This window comes from Pteronotus mesoamericanus, unplaced genomic scaffold (assembly GCF_021234165.1).
Source record: "Pteronotus mesoamericanus isolate MK-2021 breed Mesoamerican mustached bat unplaced genomic scaffold, CSHL_Meso_final contig_40, whole genome shotgun sequence".
Lineage (NCBI taxonomy): Eukaryota > Metazoa > Chordata > Mammalia > Chiroptera > Mormoopidae > Pteronotus > Pteronotus mesoamericanus.
Genome location: NW_026555150.1, coordinates 10,761,229 through 10,778,583, shown reverse-complemented (window position 1 = coordinate 10,778,583; position 17,355 = coordinate 10,761,229). Strand labels below are relative to the sequence as shown.

Here is a 17,355-nt window from a genome sequence, read left to right as displayed (position 1 = left end):
TACTACTGGTAAGCCACTGTACTACTGTGCTAAGTGCTAGGTAGATGTTTGTTTCTGATAAGTTGTATTATGTAGTTTTTATTCCAAAGGTGGGAAGGAATACCTAGCTTTACTTGGAGAATGGATTAGCCAGAGAAGGTAGTTCAAATAGTTGGTATTTGATCTAAATCTTGAGAGATGGTAGAAATTTGTTAGAAAACAGAAACAATTTCAGTTAGAGTAAATAGCAGATGCAAAGACACAGAATCCTGAAACATGAGATTTTAGATAAACTCTCAATGGTTTAATTTAGCTTCATGCTTCAGTTTCCTGATCTGTAAAATGGGCTTAATGATGATACCTATCTTAATGGTTGTGAGGACTAATGAGTTAGTATATGTACTTTGGAACAGTGCTTGGCACATGAGGAAGGATTAAGTCATCTTAGCTCTATAGCTAAGAATAAAAAAGTGGAGAAAAGCTAAACTGAAGTAATATGTGGAAGATGGCAAATTATAGATTGATGTTATGCTAAGGAATGTGTATTTTTTTCTTACAGGAAGTTGAGACCTATTATGGAATTTTAATCTAGGGTTTCAAGTAAGTGACCAGATTTTCATTTTTTAAATTAATTAATTTATTTTTTCAAATACATTTGTCTCTGCCTACCCCCCACCACTTTCCCTTGCCCCCTCCCTCCCTCCCTCCCTCCGCTCTTCCCCTTTGGTTTTGTCCATGAGTCCTTGCTATATGTTCCTTGACTTTCCCATTCCCTTCCTTTTCCCCGCCCCATCCTCCGCCTCCTTCCCTCTTGTCTCTGTTCGTTTCTTTTCCTTCCAGTGTTGCTGGTCTTATTTTCCTTGCATCTTTGTATTGTTGGTTAGGTTCCACTTATAGGTGAGATCATATGGTATTTGTCTTTCGCCCCCTGGCTTATTTCGCTTAGCATAATGCCCTCCAGTTCCATCCATGCTGTCGCGAAGTTTAGTAGTTCTTTTTTTCTTTATGCTGCATAGTATTCCATTGTGTATATGTACCATAATTTTTTGATCCAATCATCTACTGATGGGCATTTAGGTTGCTTCCAACACTTGGCTATTGTCAATTGTGCTGCTATGAACATTGGGGTGCATAGGTTCTTTTATATTGGCGTTTTGGTATTCTTAGGGTACTGTTGGTGGGAATGCAGACTGGTGTAGCCATTGTGGAAAGCAGTGTGAAATTTCCTCAAAAAGCTGAAAATGGAACTGCCTTTTGATCCAGTGATTCCTCTGTTGGGATTATACCCTAAGATTTTCATTTTAAATAATTCTCTTTGCCTCCTGAAAGATAACTCTGGATGGGACCAGCAGGGGAAGTATTTGTGGAAGTTTGAGTCCGAGGGATCAGTTATAGGGTTATTGCAATAGTCTAGGTAAGAGGTGATGGGGATCTGAATTAGAAAAATGGCAGTGGAAATGGAAAGGCAGGTGCAAAATCTAGAGATATCTCAGAGTTACCAAGTATCACAGACTGGCATCTAGCAAATATGATTTGTTTGGCCCATATGCAGTTTGAATATGAATGCATCTTAGATGGAACATGCATTTTCTAGGTTGACTTAGGCTTCACCACTCCCTATTGATGTTATCACAATACCACAAATTGGTGTTACTTGGCTGCCTTTTATGAGTCAGGGAGTTAAGGATGACCACTAGATTTCTAGTTGTGCGTCTGCAAGAACAAATGTGCTAACAGCCTAGACCAAGAATTCAGGAGTATAAATGAATTTGCAAAAAAAGATGAATTATGTTTTCTATATATCAAGTTGGAGGTATCTGTAGGATATTAATCAGAAATATAGATCTGTGGGTCAGGATACAACTCTGCATTACAGATAAAGATTTTGGGAAATCATTAGTTCATAGGTGGTAGCTGAAACCATTAAGTAAATTGTAGAGAGTATATTTAGAATGCTGAAAGAAGAGGGCTGAGCTCAACAAGAAACCAGTGGAGCGATGAGAGGTAATGCTAAAGGAGGAAAGAGTTTCAGGCATAGTGCCAACCTCAAAGTGTAGAACCAAGTTCAGAACCTCTTTGAGTGCATTCTAGCATGTTCTTCATGGACCACTTGGGATCCCCAGGGCTCTCAGGGAGACTGAGAAATCAAAACTATGTTCACAGACTTCTGGTCAAGATGGAGTCATAGGTAAACATGGCTCACCTCTTTGCACAACCACAACACAAGTTACAGCTAGACTACAAAACAACTATCACCCAGAATTGTCAGAAAATTGAGCTATATGAAAGTCCAACAACCAAGGAATTAAAGAAGTCACATTCATCCAGATGGGTCGGAGGGGCAGAGGTGCAGAAATGCATGGAGATGCAGAACCCGCAGCCCCACACCCATGTTTGGTGGATAAAAATCGAGAGGAAACCCTTGGGAGTGAGGGATCCCTTGGGAGTGAGGGATCCCAGCCCCACACCATACCACCCAGCCCAGGGTTCCGGTGCCAATAAGATAAGTCCCCATTACTTCTGGCTGTAAAAACCAGTAGAGTTTGGGGTGGCGGAAGAAACTGGAATTCTCAAGTGTTTCCTCTTAAGAGGCCTGCAACAGACTTAGAACTTACACAGACTTACTCCCTCTGGGCTCCAGCACTGGGACAGCAGCTGGAAGGGCACCAGTGGCATATGGGGAGAAACTGAAGTGTATGGCATCAGGGTGAGTGCTGGGGGACAACTTCCTCCTGGACAAAATATCAGGAGCCAGGCAGTGGCACTGTCCCCTTGCTGAGCCCTCCTCCACACAGAGCCACAAAGCATCAACACCATATCAGAGACTACATCAACCTGGTTCACACTGGTTGCCCCGCCCTCACAATTACCTAAGGCTCCACCCCATCCAACTTATTGGTGCACTTTTCTACAGTAGACCATACTACTAAGTCAGAGTGTCAAAGCAGATCTATCTAATACATAGAAACAAAACAGGGATGCTGCCAAAATGAGGAGGCCAAGAAATACAGCCCAAATGAAAGGACAGACCAAAAAAAAAAAAAAAACCCTCCAGAAAAATAACTAAACAAAATGGAGATAAGCAACCTATCAGAGGCAGAGTCCAAAACACTGGTTATTAGGATGCCCAAGGAACTCATTGGGTACTTTAGCAGCATAGAAAAGACCCAGGGAGAAATGAAGGTTACACTAAGTGAAATAAAGAAAATTTACAGAAACCAACAGTGGAGTGGATGAAGCCAGGAATAAAATCAATGATTTGAAACAAGAAAGGAAAAACAAAACAGAACAATTAGAACAGCAAGAAGAGAAAGAATTAAAAAAAAAAAAAAACAACAACAACGAGGATAGGCTAAGGAGCCTCTGGGACAACTTCAAATGTACCAACATTCAAATCAAAGGGGTGCTGGAAGGAGAAGAGATAGAGCAAGAAATAGAAAACTTATTTGAAAAATAATGAAAGAAAACTTCCCTGACCTGGTGAAGGAAATAGACATACAAGTCCAGGAAGTTCAGAGAGTCACAAACAAGATGGACACAAAGAGGACCATAGAAAGGCACATCATAATTAAAATGTCAAATATTAAAGATAAGGATAAAATCTTAAAAGCAGCAAGAGAAAAGCAGAGAGTTACGTAAAAAGAAGTTCCGACCATATCACAACTGATTGAATGCAGAGTAAACATAAGAATCCAACTGTCTTCTACGAAACTCTTCTCTGAAAAGGATTTGCAAGTTTGTAAAGCAAAGCCATTATTCTCACTGTTTTTATTATGTTTTGGAAAATGTAGTTATTTTATAACCATTTATGTTAACAGGTATTGGAATTATTGTTATATTTAAATGAATTAAACAATACTTTAAGATGTCACGGATATAATTTCTAATATAAGGTATTGACAGATAAAACTGAAAAAATCAAGGAATCATTTAAATCCTCAATATTTTTGAAAAATTTAAAGGGGTTTTAAACTAAAAAAAATTGGAACTGCTATTGTGGACTTTTGAAATAAAGCGGTGCAGAGAACAAATGAGGACATTTGTTGTCTTACTGTTAGGTAGCCTAAACTCCTACAAGGGAAACTGAGATAATGAAAAACATAATATTAAAAAACAACTAAGTTCCAAAGCAAATGACATGGACAGTAGCACTAACCCATAAAAAGAAGAGTGTGAACTAAAGTGAAAGGCATTTGTTGAAATGAGAGACTTAAGCATAGCTAGGATTTTGTAGAATAAAAGTGGGGAAGACACTTTCTAAGCTTGATGACCATGATGAGCAGTCCTAGTGGCCAAGATAAGCAAGATATACTCTAGGATGAGTAAGGAGATCATCCTGACTGGAGTAAATAGTTTGCATTGGTGAATAGCAATGAATTAGTTGAATGAATAGACTAAAGCCAGATTATGAAGAGCTTTAAATGTCAGGATGAGGAATTTAGATTTTATAAGCCATGGGAAAATATTAAACACTTGTGATTCCAGATGATGACATGATAAAAGTGCTATTTTATGAAAATTAATGTAGAGGTAGTGTAAAGGAGAGATTGAAAATAGAAATACTAGAAATCAATTAAGACTATATTATGGTCATGCATTCCTGAAGTGATGAGAACCTAGCCATGGGAAAGGAAAGTAAATAATGGATACAAGAGTTATTGTAAGGCAAAATGAACAGGACTTGATCAATTAGAAAAAGGGGAATAATTTTAAGACTGGATGACTGAAAGGATAGTGCTGTCATTGATGAAATTAAAAAAGCATAAGAAGACCCATTTTAAACAGTTGGTGATGATTATGTTATTAACTTGTTTTTTGAAGATGTGGGATTATCCTAATAGAAATATATATGCATAGGGAGTCATTAAATAGGAAATTGGATGAGAAGTATAAACTTCAGAGGCTGCATTAGCGAGTTGATTACTGAGGTTAAGAAAATGAATGAATTTTTTTGAGGAACAAATTATATGAATCAGGAACCCAGGAACTAAACCTTATGATCTAAATCTATTAGGTTTTGATAGGAAGACTGAAGAAACAATTGAAGACTGTTATTGGAACAGAATAATATCATACTGCAGAAGCCAAGAGAGGACAGAATTTGAAGAAGGAGATGGAAATCAACCATGTCAGATTTCACAGAGAAGAGAAAATTTAATTATAATGCAAGCTCTGTGAAAGCAGGGATCTTTGCATTGTATGTTTTACTTGGTGATCCCTAAGCACATAGAATTGTACTTAGCACAAAGTGGGTGATCAATAAATAAATGAAGGTTACTTGGCTAGTGCTGCTAAAAGTTTTGCAAACTTTGCCCTGGCCAGGTGGCTCAGTTAGTTGGAGCATCGTCCCATATACCAAAAAGCTTGTGGGTTTGATTCCTGGTCAGAGCACATAGCTAGGTTGCAGGTTCCATCCCCAGTCAGGGCGTGTACAGGAGGCAACCAATCAATATTTCTCTCTAATCTCTCTCTCTCTCCCCCGTCTCTCCCCCCTCTCCTTCTTCTCTGTAAAATCAACAGCAACAAAAAAGATATCCTCAGGTGATGGTTTAAAAAAAAATGTTCACAAGCCTTATAAGCACAATGAAGGAAAATAATTAATGATCTGCATCTCAAATACAAACATCTGTAGATATATTGATCCTCTCTAAATGTTTCTCAGACACTGTTATTGGATGCTGGCATAATGTTGTTGAAATGAACATTGAAAATGGAGGTGGATTGTTTAGTCTTGCTGACTTGCATGTGAGGCAGCCAGAGGAATGTAGATGGTGCACGTATATTCACATAACTGTATAGACCAAAACACAACTTGTAGCCTTACCTTCTAGTCCTATTAGGATATCCTATTAATCTGTATAGGATATATTCTTTTTCTGGTGGTGTCTGGTACAATAATTTTACAACAAAATGAATAACCACTTTGGAATTTAAACAGTCATATTCATAGCCATTAAGAAATTTGATTTTGTTTACATTTATTTTGGTATTGGTTCATAAATTTTATTTGCAAGTTTTTCAGAAGACCAGTGCATTGGTTAGATGGAAAAGGCTATGTCCAATTTGGTTGTTAAGGTAGCTTGTTTATTTTAGTTTTGGCAGTAGTTGCCATAAAGTAGGAATATAGGCGATTTTACTGGAGGAAACAAGTTATTTGATATTCATGGATTTCCTTATAAAGGAATTATATAGGAGTTATAATGACTGTAGAGCTTGGATTTTTTTATTAATTATAAACTTCTGTGTAACAAATTATCCCAAAACATCATGTTAAACTGGAAACATTATCTCAGTTTCTGTGTGTCAGGATCTAGACATAGTTTAGCTGGATGCCTCTAGCTCAAGATTTCTCAAGAAGCTGCAGTCAAGTTGTTGGCTGAGACTGTGGTCTCATCTGAAGGTTTGAATGGATGGGAGAGTTCGCTTTTAAGCTCATTTGTGGGGTTATTGGCTGACCTCAGTCCTTAGCCATGTGAGCCTCTCCACAGGCCTGTCCCATGACATGGCAGCTGGCTACCCCAGAGAGCGATTTAAGATACTGAGAAAGAATGCTTAAGACAGGAGCCAGAGTCATGTTATGACCTAATCGTAGAAGTGACACCTCATTACTTCAGCCATATTATAATTGTGAGAACTCAGTATATCCTGACCACATTCACTGGGGAGGAGATTGCAGATGGTTTGTGAATACCAGGAGGGAGGGACTATTTGGGACCGTCTTAAAAGCTTTCTATCACAGATTTGTTGATACTTGTTTTCCCTTCAAAAGACACAATTGAAATTGTAGAAAGAGGGGAGATACAAAGCTAAAGTCAATTTTTTATTGATGAAACTAGGAAATACCCTGTCTCCTGAAGTACGAAAAGTTATATATTCTATAAGTATTTTAGGAAAAACATCAAAACCTTAAATACATATACCCTGTATATTAAGTCCTATAATTATATATACATACATGATTTTTAAAGACATTGTGTTTACTGAACCAGTATAAGAAAACTGAGAAGCCAAGTGAGAAAGTTAGTATCAAAAGATAAAATTTACCTGTGATTCCTACAATTATATAAGCACCCAGAAAGGCAGCAGAAAATGATTGACATTAACAGTAACTCCACTTTAATTTTAGTGTTGTTATTCAATTAGTGTAAGTTAATATGAAATAAGATAAAAACTACATTTAATAGTTGCCCCAAATTTGTTTTTAGTGCATATTTCAAGGCAGAGATAGAAAAAGTAGACTAAACCAGTTAAAAATTGTACTCTAAAAACAGATATAGATTTTCTCATAGTTCATATGTCAGAACTATCCATCTTTTCCTCTTATGTTTTCTTCTATTACATTTTAGTTTAATAATTAAAATTATAAAAATACACATTTTTGATGATAAAATGGTAAGTTAGCAGGAAGCAGAACAATACTGTCTTACAGGAGATCTTTAAATTCAGTTTTTACCTAAATTAATTTCATGAGGTCTAAGTTGTTCTATCTGAATCCAGAAATTATAGGTATTCATTTAGATTCATAAGCCATATCTCATTTACTCCAAATAAAAGATATAAGCCTTTCCTTGTCTACAGAGACAAAGGAATAAGGTAAGAGAGAAAAGTGCTTTATTAATCATAAGAAAGTTGGATGCCTGTTTGAAACTGAGGAAGAAGAAAATAGATATAATGTTTAAAGGTGTGTATTTCTGTGCATACATTTTAAAATGGCCAAAATTTCTGAAGTAGTCCTTTCATATTTGGAGAGACAACAGACATATTTGCTCTTAAAAAGGAAAATAATAAGTGAAAGAGAAAGAGTTTGGATTAGACGATTTCTAAGATTCCTCCTAGCTTTAACATTCTACGAGTTCATACTCAGATTATATATTTTTCAGGGAGAAGTCTTGGTTATTTGTGTTAAGGAGAATGAGATAACATGTATAATTAAAATCTGTAGTTCATCCTTAAAGCTCATTTTGGTCTTATTAGAGTCAATAGCAAATTTGTGTGTGTATGCATGAATGTGTGCGTGTTCACGGCATCTGGGCTTGGAGATTATGGAAGTGGGGCAGTTTTGTGTACTTTGCAATAGGATACTCGGTCTTTCTGGGTCCTACTAGGAAATGCAGATAATTGCTTTACAGGCATAAACTACCTTTATGTTCTCTGCAGTTCAGGAATCCATTAGAATAAGAGGAAAGCTGTGATTAGCCCTTCTTATGATCCCCTGGAAATCCTCTTCCAATAGGTTATTTTCCCCCTCAAATTTTCAATTCTCAGGTTTAACTAAGGTGGTGGTTCCACATTTTCTCATCACCCATAGGTTTTCTTTCATACACACTTATTCAGGTCCTACTATGTGTTAGGCACAGTTCTAGATGTTGGAAAACATCTGAGTTAAAACAACAACAACAACAACAACTATGTCCTATTGCTTAGATTCTAGAAGGAGGAGATAGGCAAATTCTCTCTCTCTCTCTCTCTCTCTCTCTCTCTCTCTCTCTCTCTCAGACACACACACACACACACAGACATATAGTAATATATACATATATATGGTGATAAGTGGTTGTATGTTAATATAAAGTCAGTGATATGAAGGAAACAGCAGGATTAGAGGGATTGAGAGCTTTGGTGGGAAGCAGGTTATAATTTAAATTGATGTTCAGGGTGACCTAATTGACAAGGGGCATTTATTTTTTTTATTAATTTTTAAAATTTCTTTTATTCCTAAATCTTTTTAATTTATAAATCATGTTTATTCTATTACAGTTGACTCAATTATCCTCCTCTACCCCCCTCCACCCATCCCGCCCCCACCACCCACTCTAAAAGTGAATTCCCACTCTGTTGTCCATGTGCATGGGTCATTCATACATGTTCTTTGTCTAGTCCCTTCCCTTTCTTTCCACCATTGTCCTCTTTTCCCCTTGCCCTCTGGTCACTTTCAGTCTGCTTCATGTTTCCATGCCTATAGTTTATTTTGTTCATTAGTTTATTTTCTTGACTAGAGTCCACTTATAGAAGAGATCATACGGTATTTGTCTTTCATCAACTGGCTTATTTCACGTACCTTAATATTCTCCACTTCCATCCATGTTGTCACAAAAGGTAGGATTTCCATCTCTCTCTCTCTCTTTCTTAAATGCAGATTGATTTTATTTATTTTTTAAATATCAAAGTTAATTATAAAATATTAAAAAAATTTAAAATGATTATAAAGTCTCAGCAATTAAACCAACATGACACAAGCACAGAAATAATCAAGTAGATCAATGAAATATACTGAACATTCCAGAGACAAATGTATACATCTGTCTAACAATATAATGTATGATTAAGTTGACATTCCAAATAAATGGGTAAAATAAGGCTTATTAAAATTCAACACATAAGGTGCATGGACCACTATTACTGAAATAAAAGACATAGACAGCCCTATTTCACACATTATACAAGAAATGTTTTGGTGAATTAAAAATCAATGTGTGGAATCTAAGGAGTTTTAGAAAAAAATAGAACTAATATTTTTCATGACCTAAGTAAAATATTCAAACCCAGAAACTATAGACAATATGACTATATTAAACATTTAACTATATAGTAATATAAATATAAAAAAAAGTTAAAGGACAAGGAATAGAATAGGAAAGTGTTTGCAACACACATAACCAGATGGTTAATAGGTTTTCTGTGTTTTTTTTTTTTTTTTAGGGAAAAAAGTCCTACAAACCTTTAATCAATAAATGGATAAAGAATACCAGAAAGTCATTTAAAGCTTTTTTAAAAAAAATAGAAAGAGGCAAGAAATATACTAAAATAGGTTTAGTTTCAACAAATAGTAAAGGAATAATTAAAATAACATCATTGTCATAATCAGATTAATGAGTATTAAAAATATTGGTAATATCAAGTATTGACAACTCTGAAAGGAACTGGGTATTCAAAGAAACATTTCCTTCATCTTAGACCAGTCTCTAGCATATTTTGCAGTGCTGGTTTGGTGGAGGTGTATTCTTTTAGCCTTCTTTTGTCTGGGAAACTCCTTATCTTGCCTTCCATTTTCATTGAGAGCCTTGCTGATTAGAGCAGTTTTGGTTGCAGGCTTTTGCTTTTCATTACTTGGAATATTTCTTGCCATTCCCTTTTGGCCTGCAGTGTTTCTGTTCAGAAGTCAGCTGCTAGCCATTTTGGGGTTCCTTTATATGTTACTGCCTCTTTCTCTCTTGCTTGCTTTAGGATTGTCTGTTTGTCTTTCATGTTTGCCATGTTAAAGATAATGTGTCTTGAAGTGGGCCTTACTGGGTTCCTCTTGAATGGGACCCTCTGCACTTCCTGGGCCTGTGACTTTTTCTGCCCTCCAATTAGGGAAGATTTCCATCATTACTTTTTCAAACAGGTTCTCTATCCCTTCCTTATCCTCTTCTCCTTCTGGTATCCTTATTATACAGATATTATTACGTTTCAGGTTGTCCGGCATTTCCCTCAATGCCTCTTCATTCTTTTTGAGTCTTTTTTCATTTTCTTGCTCTTTCTGGGAGCTTTTTTCTACCTTGTCCTCCAGCTCACTGATTTAGTCCTCAGCCTCATCTAACCTGCTTTGGATTCCTTCTACTGTGTTCTTTGATTCAGAAATTGTATTCTTTATTTCTTCTAATCTCTTAATTGATAGTTTCTAGGTCCTTTCTCATGCTGATATAGTTTGCAGTAAGTTCCTCATAGTTTCCCTGTAGTTTTTGGTAATTCTCTCTGAGCTCACTGAGCTCATTGAGCTTCCTTAGAACTACTGTTTGGAACTCAATATCTGACAGTTTACTTTCTGTATTTCCTTTCATTCTCTTTCTGGGGATTCTTTCCCTTCGAATGGGGTGTATTTCTTTGTCTTCGCATTATTTGTGAGACTCTTCTCTTTTGCTTGTGCTTCTTAAGTTGATCTCTCTTGAGCTCCTGACTTTGTGGTGTGAACTTCTATGGTTGGATACTGCTGTTTTTACTTTCTGGATCTGCCTCTGATGATGTCAAATGTTGCCCCTGTCTGACCTTAGGCTGTCTGTTGAGACTTCCAGTAATCTACTGTTTGTGGCTGTCTCCTTCAGCTGTTAATCTAGTCACTCTACTCTCAGTAGGGCCTTAGACAGCTCAGGGCGGGGCGGAGTCCCTACTGGGGACAGAGTTATTGGGTATTCTCAAGCTGCTGCCCAGTTAGGTTGTGCTAAAGCCATTCTTCTCTCTCTGAGGTCACAAGGCTCCTCTCTCACTGTTGTTCAGTTGTTTGTTCCAGGTGATTTCTCCACAATTTAGTTGTAATTCAAGGTTGGTCATGGGAAGAGGTCAGTATGACTTCTACTCACTTCTCTGCCATCATGATCTTGAATAATCGACAATGGGCATTTAAACGATTATTTGAAATCGAGTGGCTATCTGACAGAAAGACATTCAGGCAGAGGAAACAACCATCACAAAGACCTTCAGTCAAGAGTATCTGGGTTGTTCAAGAGACTAGTGTTCAAGGAACTAATGTGGCTAGAGCAGAGTGAACAGGAAGAATGATAGGACGTTAATTTAGAGGTGTATAACTGGGGAAAAAAAGATGGCAGAGGAGTGAATGGGATTCACACGCACCTCCTCTCAATACCAAACTGGAATTTCGACTAAATAATGGAGAAAGTACCTGGAAAACAATGGAATGATAGAGGGAGGGGAGCCTTGGAGCTGTGGACAGACAGTGGATTCAACTCTCACACATCCCGATGGGCGAGAAGTGCGGTGGAGGCTCGAGAGGGTGGGCTGAGCGCCCACGGGCACCAGCAGCAGAGGGACATTGAAACAGCCAGTTAGATCCCCCTGAGAAGAACAGGGTCTGAATCATAAACAGGGACCCCTAGACTACCGCAGCTGAAATTAAGAAAACGCAGACAAAACGCAACCCTGAAAAGCTTAGGGAGGCTCTCTGCCAGAGACAGGAGGCTGGAGATGCAAAGAGACATTAAAAGGGCCAACGCAAAAATCTGCAGTGGCAGCCGCCTTCCTTGATGTCTGGTAGAGGTGGCAGGAGAGGGGCTAGTGCCTGGGAAAAGACTGGTGAGGAAAACTTTGTAAAGAGAACAGAGACGGTGGCCAGCAGAACCCCAGTCATAACTCACCTCCCACTCTGCAGCTACCTCCTCGTCCAGGCATAAGAGAATCAATTAACCTGCCTTTTGTGTGCTAGGTGCACAGCTTGTGGGCGTGTGGACTGAGTGCAGACTGGCTGGGAGAAATAGAGGATCCCTGGCCAAAGGGAACACACAGCTGCATAGAGACCCTTGAGGACAGACAGGAGACGGAGGGGTTGGGGAAAGAAATGGAGGATTATCTGAGATCCCTGGAGCAGAGTCCCTCACCATTCCGAAGTTTCCATTTGCATAGGCAGGCTATGCCCCCAAAGAGGCAGAAGCGGCGCGGGAGCCAGAAGGCTTGCAATTACAGTCTACAGGAATAGTGGATCCCTAGCTGAAGGGGTCACAGAGATGCCCAGGGACCCTTGGGGAGAGAGTGGAGACAGGATTAACCAGAGAGTCTGGGAGCTGACTTCCCATTTCCATAGTCTCCATTTTGCACCAGCAGGCCATGCCCCCAAAGAGCCAAAAGTGGGAAAAGCACACCAATAGAAGACTCTAAACTGACCCGTGCCGGGGTGCATATGCCCTGCGCCAGGCAAGCGCAAGGTCCAGCGAGTCTGCTGCTCTTGGCCCAGGGGGAGCATGCTCAAAGAACCAGCGTGAGAGTGCAGAGCGATCCACAGAAATAGAGGATTCCTGACCAAAGGAGTCACATAGCTGCCCAAAGCAGGAGTAACACACAGTAGATTCCTGGAAGGCTCAAACAAATGACCCAAGGTCAGATAGGGTCAACAAGTGACTTCATCAGTGCATGCCCAGAAAGAAAAGTAAAGGGAAAATAAATAAATAAATAAATAAATAAATAAATAAAAAGGCCTGCCTACTACCATGGAAGTTTAATCCACAAAGTCAGGAAATCTAGACGGATCAATTGAAGCAGAAACAAAAATTAATTAATTAATTAATTAATTAATAGTCTCTCACAAAAATGGGAAAAGAAGTTCCCCCCAAATGGGTGGAAAAGGGGACTCTCCATAGAGATTGCTAAATGAAATAGAGGCAGGGAAGTATCAGATATTTAATTCAAAACAATGCTTCTAAGGAAGCTCAATGAGTTCAGCCAGTTCAAAGATAATTATGAGAAACTGCAGAGAAATTATCAGGATCTTACAGCAAACTATATCAACCTAGAAAAGGACATAGAAACTATCAAGAAGACACAGAGGATATGAAGAATACCATTTCTGAATCGAAGAACACAGTAGAAGGAATCAAAAGTAGGATGAACCGAGGATTGAATCAGCAAGATGGAGGATAAGGTAGAAAAAATATCCCAGAAAGAACAACAAATGGAAAAAAGACTCAAAAAGAACGAAGAGGAATTTAGGGAAATGCAGAACAACGTGAAACACAATAATATCTGCATAATAGGGATACCAGAAGGAAAAGAAGAGGATCAAGGGATAGAGAACCTCTTTGAAAAAGTAATGATGGAACATTTCCCCAATTTGAGGAAAGAAAAAATCTCATGGATCCAGAAGGCACAGAGGGCCCCACTCAAGAGAGACCCAAGTAGGTCGACGCCAAAACACATCATCATTAAAATGGCAACTATCAAAAACAAAGAATCCTCAAGGCAGCAAGGGAGAAGGAGAAAGTAACATACAAGGGAGCACCTATATGGCTAGGAGCTGACTTCTCAACAGAAACACTACAAGTCAAAAGGGAATGGCAAGAAATATTCCAAGTCATGAAAAGCAAGGGCCTACAACTAAGGCTGCTCTACCCAGCAAGGCTTTCAATTAAAATATACGGTGAAATACAGAGTTTCCCAGACAAAGGGAGGCTAAATGAATACGTGTCCACCAAACCAGCACTACAAGAAATGCTAAAGAGACTGGTTTAAGAAGATGAAGAAAAAGAATGAGAAAAAGGAAAATACAGGTACAAAGAGGAAAAATGAATAGGTTTCTATCAGTATTAACTCTCAATGCAAATGGTCCAAATGCCGCAATCAAAAGACACGGGATAGCTGAATGGATAAGAAAACATGACCCACACATATGCTGTCTACAAGAGACCCACCTTAGAGCAAAAGACCTAAACAGATTTAAAGTAAAGCGATGGAGAAAAATATTCTAAGCAAATGGGCAAGAGAAGAAAGCAGCGGTAGCAATACTTATATCAGACAAAATAGATTTCAAAACAAAGGCCATAAAAAGAGAGTCAAAGGGACACTTTATAATACTTAAAGGAAGAATCTTTCAAGAAAACATAAATATTGTAAATTTATATGCACCCATCTTAGGAGCACCCAAATATATAAGGAAAATCTTGGATGACTTCAAACAAGATATAGACAGTAACGCAATGATAGTAGGGTATATTAACACCCCATTGTCAACAATGATTTTCCAAACGAAACATCAACAAGGATATTGTGGAGTGGAATGTTGCACTGAATCAAATGGACTCAACTGACATATATAGAACCTTACATCCCAAAGAAAGAAAATACACATACTTTTCAAATGCTCATGGAAGTTTCTCAAAGCTAGACCACATGATAGGACACCAAGCAAGCCTCAGCAAATTCAATAAAATTGAAATAATACCTAGCTTTTTCTCGGAAAACAAGTGCTTTAAACTGGAAATCAACCTCAAAGAGAAAGCTCAAAAACTTGCAAACTCATGGAAACTGAACAGTAGACTATTAAATAATGAATGGGTCAATAATGACATAAGAAATCAGAAAATTTCTGGAAACAAATGAAAAAGTACATACAACAGTCCGAAACCTATGGGAGACAGCAAAGGCAGTCCTGAGAGCGAGGTTCATAGCAAGACAGGCTTACCTAAAAAAGATAGAAACATTTAAAGTAAAAGACCTAATACCACAACTTCAAGAACTGGAGGAACAACAAGAAATAAATCCCAGAGCAAGTAGAAGGAAGGGAATAGTCAAGATTAGAGTAGAACTGAATGACATAGAGAGGAAAAGAACAATTCGAAGGATCAACCGATCCAGGAGCTGGTCCTTTGAAAAGATAACAAAATCGACAAGCCTTTAGGCAGACTCATCAAGAAAAAAAGGGACTGGACCCAAATAAATAATATCAGAAATGAAAGAGGAGAAGTAACAACTCATACCACAGAAATACAAAGGATAGGAAGATATACTATAAACAATTATTTGCCAAGAAATTTGAAAACCTGGATGAAATGGACAAATTTCTAGACAAGTATAATCTTCCACTGAAGGAGGAAGAAACAGAAAACTTGAACAGACTGATAACAGCTGGGGAATTTGAAGCAGTAATCAAGAAACTCCCAGCATACAAAAGCCCAGAGCCGGATGGATTCACAGGAGAATTTTACAAAACATTTAAGGAAGAGCTAACCCCTGTCCTTCTCAGACTATTCTAAAAAATCCAAGAAGAGGGAAGACTCCCAGGCTCTTTTTATGAGGCCAGCATCACCCTAATCCCAAAACCAGATAAAGACGCTACCAAGATAGAAAACTACAGGCCAATTTCGCTGATGAATGTAGATGCTAAAATCCTCAACAAAATATTGGCAAACCACATCCAGCAATACATTAAAAGGATTCTCCACAATGATCAAATGGGATACATCTCAGGGATGCAATATACGCAATATACACAAGTCAATAAATGTAATACATCACATAAATAAAGGACAAGACAAAAACCACATGATCATCTCGATAGATGAAGAAAAAGCATTCGATAAGGTACAGCACCCATTTATAACCAAGACACTCATCAAAATGGGAATAAATAGGGCATTCCTCAACATAATAAAGGCCATATATGAAAAACCTACAGCCAACATCATACTCAATGGGCAAAAACTAAAAGCTTTCCCACTGAGATCGGGAACATGACAAGGATGTCCGTCTTCACCACTTCTTTTCAACATCATATTGGAAGTCCTAGCCACAGCGGTCAGACAGGAAAAAGATATAAAAGGCATCCAAATTGAAAAGGAGGAAGTAAAACTATCATTGTTTGCAGATGACATGATAGTGTACATAGAAAACCCTGTGGACTCTACCAAAAAACTCCTCAACATAATAAGTGAATTTGGCAAAACAGCAGGATACAAAGTCAGTATTCAGAATCAAAAGCATTTTTGTGCCCCAGTAATGAAATAGTAGAAGAAGAAATCAGGAAAAAAATACCGTTCGATATAGCAACGTGACAAATAATGTACCTAGGAATAAATTTATCCAAGGAGGTAAAAGACCTGTACGCAGAAAACTATACAACATTAAATAAAGAAATTAATGAAGACAGAAATAAATGGAAGCGTATACCATGCTCATGGATTGGAAGAATTAATATCATCAAAATGTTCATACTACCCAAAGCAATTCATAGATTCAATGCAATCCCTGTTAAGATACCAATGATATGTTCACAGAAATAGAACAGACATTTCAAAAATTTACATGGAACCATAAAGGACCCCGAATATCCACAGGTATTTTGAGAAAGAAATACAAAGTAGGAGGCATCACAATACCGGACATCAAACTATACTACAAAGGCACTATACTCAAAACAATCTGGTACTTTTGCAAAAACAGGCCCATAGACCAGTGGAATAGAATCGAAAGCCCAGAAATAAGCCCAGGTTAATATGGGCAACTAGTATTTGTCAAAGGGTGCAGAAACAGAAAATGGAGTAATAATAGCCTCTTCAACAAATGGTGTTGGGTGACTTCGAGAGCTACATGCAAAAAATTGAAATTTGGTCATCAGTTGACACCATACATAAAAATAAACTCGAGAAGGATAAAATACTTAAATATAAGTCGCAACACCATAAAAGTCCTAGAGGAGAACATTGGCAGTAAACTCTCAGATATCCCACGCAGCAATTATTTCACCCATATGTCTCCTAAAACAAGGGACATAAAGAAAAGTAGAAACAAGTGGGGCCTCATCAAAAGAAGAAGCTTATTCACAGCTAAGGAAAACATCAGCAAATGAAAAGGGAGCCAATTGTATGGGAAAATATATTTTCTAATGATACATGAGATAGAGGTTTGATCTCCAATATATATAAAAAACTCACTCGACTCCAGTCCAAGAAGACAAATGATCCCATCAAAGAAATGAGCAAAGGACTTGTGCAGACACTTTTCCAAGGAAGAGATACAGAGGGCCCAGAAATATTTGAAAGGATGCTCCGCATCAGTCGCCATCGGAGAAATTCAGAGCAGAACCACCATGAGGTACCACCTCACACCGGTCAGAATGAC

At 38.0% G+C, this 17,355-nt stretch overlaps 1 protein-coding gene across 7 annotated transcripts in view; it reads left to right on the top strand.

The window, feature by feature from the left end:
* The window catches only part of ENOX2 (ecto-NOX disulfide-thiol exchanger 2), a 384,343-nt gene that overhangs the window by 48,266 nt on the left and 318,722 nt on the right, over positions 1-17,355 (top strand). For 5 of the 7 annotated variants that reach the window (XM_054577018.1, XM_054577021.1, XM_054577020.1 and 2 more), the window contains one exon: positions 539-579. The exons of the other annotated variants lie outside the window; for them this stretch is intronic. The gene's annotated coding sequence lies outside the window, so the exon portion shown is untranslated. The remainder of the gene's footprint in view (positions 1-538; positions 580-17,355) is intronic. 7 annotated transcript variants of the gene reach the window in all.